We start from the raw sequence: 8,025 nt of genomic DNA on the forward strand, positions 1-8,025 counted from the left end.
TTGTTTTGCTCGGAGAAGAGAAGGTTCCTGGGAGACCTCAGTGTGACCTTCCAGTACTTGAAGGGAGCAGAAAACAGGAGGAGGAATGGCTGTTTGTGAGGGTGGATGGTGATAGGACAAGGGGGAATGGTTTTAAACTGAGACAGGGGAGGTTTAGGTTGGATGTTAGGAAGATTAGGAAGAAGTTTTTCAGCCAGAGGGTGGTGAGGCACTGGAACAGGTTGCCCAAGGAGGCTGTGGATGCCCCATCCCTGCAGGCATTCAAGGCCAGGCTGGATGTGGCTCTGGGCAGCCTGGGCTGCTGGTTGGTGACCTGCACATAGCAGGGGGTTGGAACTGGATGAGCATTGTGGTCCTTTGCAACCCAGGCCATTCTATGATGACTTCAAATCCATTTCACACAGACTCTAAGATACTGAATGGTGGCAGTTCAGAGTTACTCTCCCAAAGATGTGCTGTGATGGGAGTGACATTTCAGCTCTTTCAGAGGCAGCAGCAGACCTGCTCCCTCCTCCATCAGCGATCAGATAATACCGGATTACATCGCCTTGTTTGCCTCATCACTTTATTGCCAACCATTCATTACTCAGAGACTCGTTACTGTGGGCACTGCTAAGGGACCTCATATTCACAGACAGGAGAGAAACAAAAGGCTTTGTATGGAGTGAAAAAATGCCTTCCTTTTCATTATTAAAAATAATGCACCCTGAATTCTTCATCATACTTCTTCATTGTAGCAGAGACTATTATGAAGAACTGTCTTTATTGCACAGCCTGGAACACAGCAATCAGCTGTGTTAGTAACTCTTCTGTACAGCAGACACCAATGCCACTCACTGATTCACTTTGTGGGTGAATTGTACATAGAGGAAGCATTCACTCCTTTGACTTGTTTCATTTTCCTGCAATAAATGGAAATACAAATTGGCACGCCAAGTATCTAAATTGACAGAGCACCTGTAGTAGCCTCTGTTTCATTAAATATTTAATTCCCAAATATTTTTAAATTTTAAACACAAGTTATTTAATTTCTAATGAACAATTAGGTATTAATTGGACTCAAGGTAGTTAAACAGCAATCTATTCAGTGCAGCTGTGTTGTTCACAGCCCTGATCAGCAGTACAGATGGACTCGGTTGTACCTTCAGCACTGCATCATTCACAGAACACTATTACAGTTTTAAAGCATCCTAAAGAGTTAAATGAGGATAAATAAAAGGAGATGAAGTTATGATCTCTTACACAGATGCAGCCATTTAATATTGCCTCAGCTTCCCAGAAGCAGTATTAACCGAGATGTGAAGACAGAGGTTCTCTTGTGCTGCAGGTAGGAGCAGCCCCATGCCTTTTCCTGCACAATATTTCTAACATTTTCCTCAGACATCAGATCTAAGCGTTTTGTTTTTTAACTTCTCTGCAAAATGCTCGTATTGCTCTTGATTAATCTCTGCCTTGGACTAGCAGAAGCATCTTTCTGACCCTCACAAATCCCCTGTCACCTCACTTGCAGCCATCCCTCTTTGCAGAGCATTTTTCTGGCTCATTGCTTCAGCCAAACGACTCCTGTGCTCGCAGCCCTCCACCGGCTGCTGTGCCCTATTGCTTCAAACACAAACTATTACAGAAATGTTGGACTCTGCCTCTGCTCTGATACCAACACATCCCCAGTTGCTGCTGTGTCATACCTCCCAGTGTCAAACTGCATTTGTGCCACTTTCAGTGGGTGGAAAGAACTTCCTTCTATAATCTGAACAGGCATTTCACCTCCAAACCCTTCCTGGAAGGTCACCTCTGCTTTGCATCTGTTTGAGACACAAACCCACAGTGTTTAAGGAACTGGTGGAGCAAGATGCTCACAAGCCTCGCTGTAACCTTGTATTTCTCCCACTTTTTGAGAGCCTCCCATGTTTTCCCAGCGAGTTCTCTGGCATCACGATCACCCTTTCAGCTCTCATTAAACGCCCATCCCAATGAGCTGAGACGCCTGGCTGGGGCTGCAGCACAGATGGGGCCACGATTTGCAGCTTGGCAGCCTCACCAAAATAAATAGATCATTTTGGACCATAACAGTTTAATGTCTTCCCTTCATATTTTCATGACCCCATTCAGGTCTTACAATAGAGGTCAGGTATAGGTGAAAAAAAAAAGTGGTATATGCAAAGCAGGAGCAAGACTTCAAAATATCCATGGTTTTTCAGCTGGCATTTAGCAAATTGCTTTCTCCATAGACTCAGGCTGGGCCAGCCCATGCCACTCAGGGCAATACCCCAGTGAGTCTTGAAGCCACCAAGGAGGGCAGAGCCTCTGCAGAACCTGTCCCTCTGCTGCTAGCAAAGCAGCACATTCAGCTCCTTATTATTTTTGGATCTATTAGATAATTACTGGATAAAAGAACAGCATTAGATTAATGCTACCTGCACTTTTCAGTTCTCACTATAATCTAAAATCAGAAATGATTGGTTTTTGTTTTTCCCAAATAAAATAATGAAAACACTCATGGCAACACAAAGCATCAGTGTAAGCCCAGGGCTGCATTCCACACTCTCATCTGCTAGTAGCTATTGCCTCTTGCTGTACCTTTTCTTTGGGTCTGTTTTAGTCAAAAGATCTTCAAAACCATCCTGGATGAAATCTGGGCTCCAGTGGGGCTGATAGAAACATCCCCCACCAGCAGCTAGGAGGCACAGATCCGGTCTATCTTTGCTTTGCCATGCAAATTGCCAAGGTTCCCAAAGGCGTGCAGCTTTGGATTGCTTTGTCATCTGCATTAACTCTGCCTCATAGTGACAGAAATTCACAGGCACAGTAACCTGCTCGACCTGAAACAATGAGCAACATGAAGTAATTTCATTGTGTAGTGTGTCAGGATTCACTCTTTTTTTTTTTTTTGGCCACAGCATCCTTTCCTGTACATGAACTCACAAAGGGCCTTCTTCACTTGTCAGTGGTTTGTCACCTGATTTTCTAAGACATTCATGACCTTTTTAAAATGATTCAAAATGGAAAAGCAACCAGAAGATGGCAAAAGTTTCTCTGTTGCTACGTTTCTGGAGAGCTCACACCATCAGCAGGCCTCTGGTCAATTAAAACCTTAACAGGTCAACGAGGTTGGCTGCTACAGTTGTGCACTGAGATTCAGGAAAACGTGAGAGTAATTGAAAGGAGAATGCAAATGCTATTCCCATCTTTAACTTTTAGATGTCTGCATTTTAGATTTTCTTTTTATCATAATAAAAATACGGCGTATGAGAATTTATTCTACGAGAGTTTAAAGGCAGAGGGATCTGTTCAGATGCAAAAGCTGCATCATTTTCTAAGATGTTACTGTCCTTAAAGAAAAAACTAAGAAAAAAAAAGGGATCCGTATCACTCTTTAAAACTTCATCTCAATTTCCTTGTAGGAACTGTACATATTGTCTGCTCTTGTAACCAGTATTTAATTAAGCAGTTCTCCTTGCTGCACAGTTACTGCGGCTGTTGGTATTGAGCAGGTCCTTCCAAAAGAAGCAATCATAAACTCCTAGATGGGTTTACTCAGCTGTGGCACTTCTAAGCTGATTTAAGCAGTCTGTCAAAACTGAGTGAAATTAATTAATTCACTGGAGAGCTTCGCCTTCTCCAAACTTAAGGAAAAGGTGACACAAACCAGCTGAAATTTATCCCCCCTCTAATACAGAGGGGCAGATCACTGCCAGCGACCAAGGACAACCTTATGGCTATCACAGGGGAACGAACGTCCTCCATCCTCAGCAGAGGTTCCTGCATTTCAGCCTGGCTCGGAGAGCTCAAGCTGTGCGGCCACCAAACTGCTCAGGGCTGCCAAGAACACTGTGAGCACAGCATAAGAGACATCCATAGCTGGATCATGTCCGTGCCCAAATGCCTGAGATGCTGAAGCGGACAATTGCCTTCTGCTTCTTACTAAGGCTTTTTTAGGTTTTAAGTGCTTTGCTGATAGCTTGGTACACAATTACGGGTGGATTAGAGAAAGCAGTAATAGGGTATTTTTCTTCTAATCTTCTCTCAATTCTTAATGTTAATTAAAGGACTTTTACCTATTAATTATACAATAAACATGAACCACTACTTAAAAATGAACATTTTAGTTTGATAGTTCCTTAGCATTGCTTTTTTCAGGATTTTCCCCCACCATGAGAACAGGAGACAGACCCAACAGCACAGCCAGCAAGTAGCACACACCACAGGGAGGGGAGGATGACCTCATCCCACTCAGAGCTGTAACACCCATCTCCTCAAACTGGTTTTCCCTTGCCACCTTTATCAAAACACAGACAAAAAAAAAAAAGCACTACCAAATCTATAGAGTATTCCAGCCATTCCAGCCAGAACGTGGGAAGAAGCGAGACAAAATTATTGTTCCAGCTAAATGATGGGGACACCCAAGGTCAGGCTGCACAGGGCTCTGAGCACCTTGCTGAGCTATGGGTGTCCCTTCTCATTGCAGGGGAGTCAGACCACATGGCCTGTAAGGGTCTCTTCCAACCCAAACTGTTCTATGTTTCTATTTATCATGGACTCAGTCACAACAAACAAGAATAATTTGCCACCTTAATTATGGAAAAACCCACAATAGGATTTAGATCCCAAAAGACATAGAAAATGGAAGTAGGTAAGTTAAGGTAACCAAAGAATCACTGAGGATGGAAATGACCTCAAGGTAAGAGAAGGGCAGAAGTAGCAAAGTATACCATACATTAGAGTAGCTTATATAAGTCTATAACGACACAGAAATACGATCTACAGAATCACAAAATAGATGAGGCTGGCAGAGACAAGAGCTTCATAACAAACCAGAACAAAAATACTTCATTTCTCTCCAGTTCCAGTTTATCCACCCATATTTCTGTTTCCAGAGGGAAAAAAAAAACACCATAGTCATCCAAGAAGTTGCCTCACTTTAGATGTAAAACACAATCCCAATTGCACACCGAGGATCAAAGTGTGCTGACTCCCAGCACGTTGGAACAAACCCAGCATGAGGAAAGAGATCAAAATCTGAAATTTCTCAGCATTGCCTTACAGAGGTGAGATGCTATTACAGAAGTTATGAGCTCTGATTTGCCTTTATCTTGTGCTGTATGTCAAGCTTCTTCTCCCGATAACAGTATCTCAAGTATTTGGACTACTGAAGTTATCTAAAAGTCATAATAGTTTTCTCCACAGGGAGCACATGATGTGCTGCCTTTTTCTCCTACGTGTTCCCTCTTTGTTGATACCTCTTCATCCATCTCTGCAGTTTCATGCCAGCTCCACCTCCAGTAACCTCATTCTGTACATCTTAATTGTTAAAGGCACCTATCTTTGTCCACTAGAATACCTCTATCTGCAGCATGACATCATTTCACTGTAAGACTCCCAGAAAACCATCTACTATTGACTGTTTGCTATCCAAGCACCTGTTGCACATTCCCATCTCAGGGAATCTGCATTTTGCTTTGCGTCTCCTATACTCTCCCCCATCTCCCCTTTGTACGCTGACAATTCTTCCCTAATTACTTTATTTACACATGTTCCTTTTCCACTCTGTGCTCCCATCTTCACATTACCTCAGTCACAGATCTGCCACCTTTAAACATACGTGTGAGGATTTGGGATTTTTGCCCATCTGTGGATGTAAATGAGGTGGCAGGATGTGTTACCCAATTTGTGTACACAGAGGCCTTTTTAACTTAATATCCCTAATACCAAAGAGCCAACTGTTGTGATTTCAGTTAAATACCAAATTAAATGAGGACATTTTGCCAGTTTTGAAGGACAATGTGAGAAATTAAAGTGCCCAGAACTACCTGTGCTTATTTTATGCAGACTGAGGCCATTGGGTTCAGATGAGAGGCTGAGATGAGATCTAATGCCACAGACCCACGACGTGGTTTACCTTTGGTTGGCATCTCCCAATATTCCCACAGCACAGCATGAAATCACACTGCACTGGCCAAAATACAAAGGCTCCTGGGAAGGCCTTCTATCAAGATAACTAAGTTCCCATGAGCAAGCAGTGAGTTAACCTGACAGCTGGTCCCATACCTTGCAGATGTGCCACCTGTGTAAAGCAGCAGCTCAGCAGCAGCCATGGGAGCATGCACTCGCTGCGAGGCTGTGCTACCAGAGCCCCATTTAAAAGCCATTGAGCAGCTACGTGCCTGGAATGCAATTTCAGAGCTCAGGCAATCTGCATGCATTCAGCCTTGATTTATCTCCAGGTCACTCCAAATTAATTAGGGCAGGGAGCCCTCGCCTCCCTTTCCCAGCAGCTGCAGGACACAGGTGCCCACGTTACAACCACTTTGTCCTCCATAGGCACCCAACTCCTCCTGCCCACAGCAGCTGTCCTCCTTGCTGGGTCAGGGCTTTGGGGCAAGTTGTGCATTGCTTCTGGGAAATGCCTCCATTGTAGCTCTTGCATTAATGCAGTTGATCTCCAGATGATGATCACCAGCCACTTTCCCTTGTACCCTATCTCTTATTTACAACCCAGAGGGAGCAAGAGAGATCTCAGTTCCTTCTGCCTTTCCCATACCTTTGGAGTGGCAGCTGAGCAGTAGCATTTCCTAAGCAGTTTCCCAGACAAAACTGCTCTCTGGATTCTCCAGATCCACTTCCAAGTCTCCCCACTTTCAAACAGGAGGCTGTCTGGAAGGGGAGCATTAGTCCAGGAGGAAGAAATCTGCAGTGCAAGGTCTTAAGGATTACTTAGCTGTAAATTCCTTAGAATTGTTCTCAGGATTGAAAGACTGAGAGGAACTTAGGCAAGAAAAGATGAGGGGTTTGCCTTGCACCTGAGGGCACCATCCTGACAGTATTCCCTTCCTGAAGTTCCCCTCCCAGTCCTGGTGATTCCCATAGTGATTCCCCCAATAGGAGGGTAGCCAGAAAAGCCTCAGAGAATACAGAACAACCTTCCACATTGGAAGGATAAAAACCTTAATATCCAGCACTGCTAAAACAGAGGGAACAATCCTCTACAGGGGGAAGAAAACAAAATAAAACAAGAACAACAACAACAAAAAAAGAAGAGCAAAAAGACCAACCCTGGTATAGGCAGCACTCCTGCATGCTGGCAAGCTGCTATCACAGCTCTCTGCTGCCTCTAATTACACCTCTCCATTAATCACAACAACCAGCAGCTGTGCTCTGAAGACTTTTTTTTTTTCCTTTTCTTTTTTAAAGGAATTATTTCTCTAAACACTCTGAAAGACATAGGGAAAAAAATTAAAAAAACAAAACAAAAAACGAACACAAAACCAAAACCAACAAAAAGGAAAGAAATAGAAGACAAGGCTAACGTTCAAATGAGATCAGCCCTCACACATCTGCACTCTGGGTTGTTCTCGAATGTCAAAATAAAGGCTGTGAGTCTGAGCTTAATAATTTCCCTGGAGCGCCGTTGTCCTGCGGAGATGGTTTGCTCTCAGCTCTCAGCTGCTGCCAAGGGAGAGGTGAGGGAAGTGAACCGCTTTATTTATTGAGTTGGTTGTTGTAACAATTTAAACTAAGCTCGGTGTCACTGGCTGCTGCTTTCAGGTCGGTCGTGGAATCGGGAGGTTTTTCCCCCAGATCTGCATGGCAGAGCCTCTCTGCTCCTATAGGGTGGTTTTGTCCCAGCTTCAAACGCATCTTCTAACCTGAGAACGGATTACTCCATCTTTGATATCACGATTAAAACGGATCAGGAGGGGGGAAGCGGTAATTGATCCTTTCACCTCCGTGCTGATCTGCTGAAAGCTCTGACTTACACCCATGAGCAAAACCAGTGAATCACAGGGATCAATAAACAGCAGTGATGGTGCACCCGCTGCAGGCAGCACTGCCAGACCTGTGCTGGCAATTACAGAAACTGAGCCTGCTTTATAACTGCTTCAAAAATTGCCCTATCACCCTGATTCTTCCTATGCAAAAACTGAGATGTCCTTCAGATTACCAACAGGGTACGCTTGTGTGCTCCCTCCTGCCTTCCTACTTTGCTGTTTGGGAAATGCTTCCGAGTTTGTGCTATGCTCCTTTTCA

General features: G+C 44.0%; 1 long non-coding RNA gene across 1 annotated transcript; it reads right to left on the reverse strand.

Annotated features, from left to right (window-relative positions):
• Positions 1–257: 257 nt before the first annotated feature.
• On the reverse strand, positions 258–2,805 carry LOC149917130 (uncharacterized). Its single transcript, XR_016468598.1, has 3 exons — positions 2,578–2,805; positions 1,686–1,802; positions 258–902 (listed from the first exon to the last, which is right to left on the reverse strand). It is a non-coding gene; the product is annotated as an uncharacterized LOC149917130 (long non-coding RNA).
• Between the last annotated feature and the right edge of the window lie 5,220 nt (positions 2,806–8,025).

The sequence above is a fragment of the Phasianus colchicus genome, chromosome 8, assembly GCF_987193195.1.
Source record: "Phasianus colchicus chromosome 8, bPhaCol1.hap1.1, whole genome shotgun sequence".
Classification (NCBI taxonomy): domain Eukaryota; kingdom Metazoa; phylum Chordata; class Aves; order Galliformes; family Phasianidae; genus Phasianus; species Phasianus colchicus.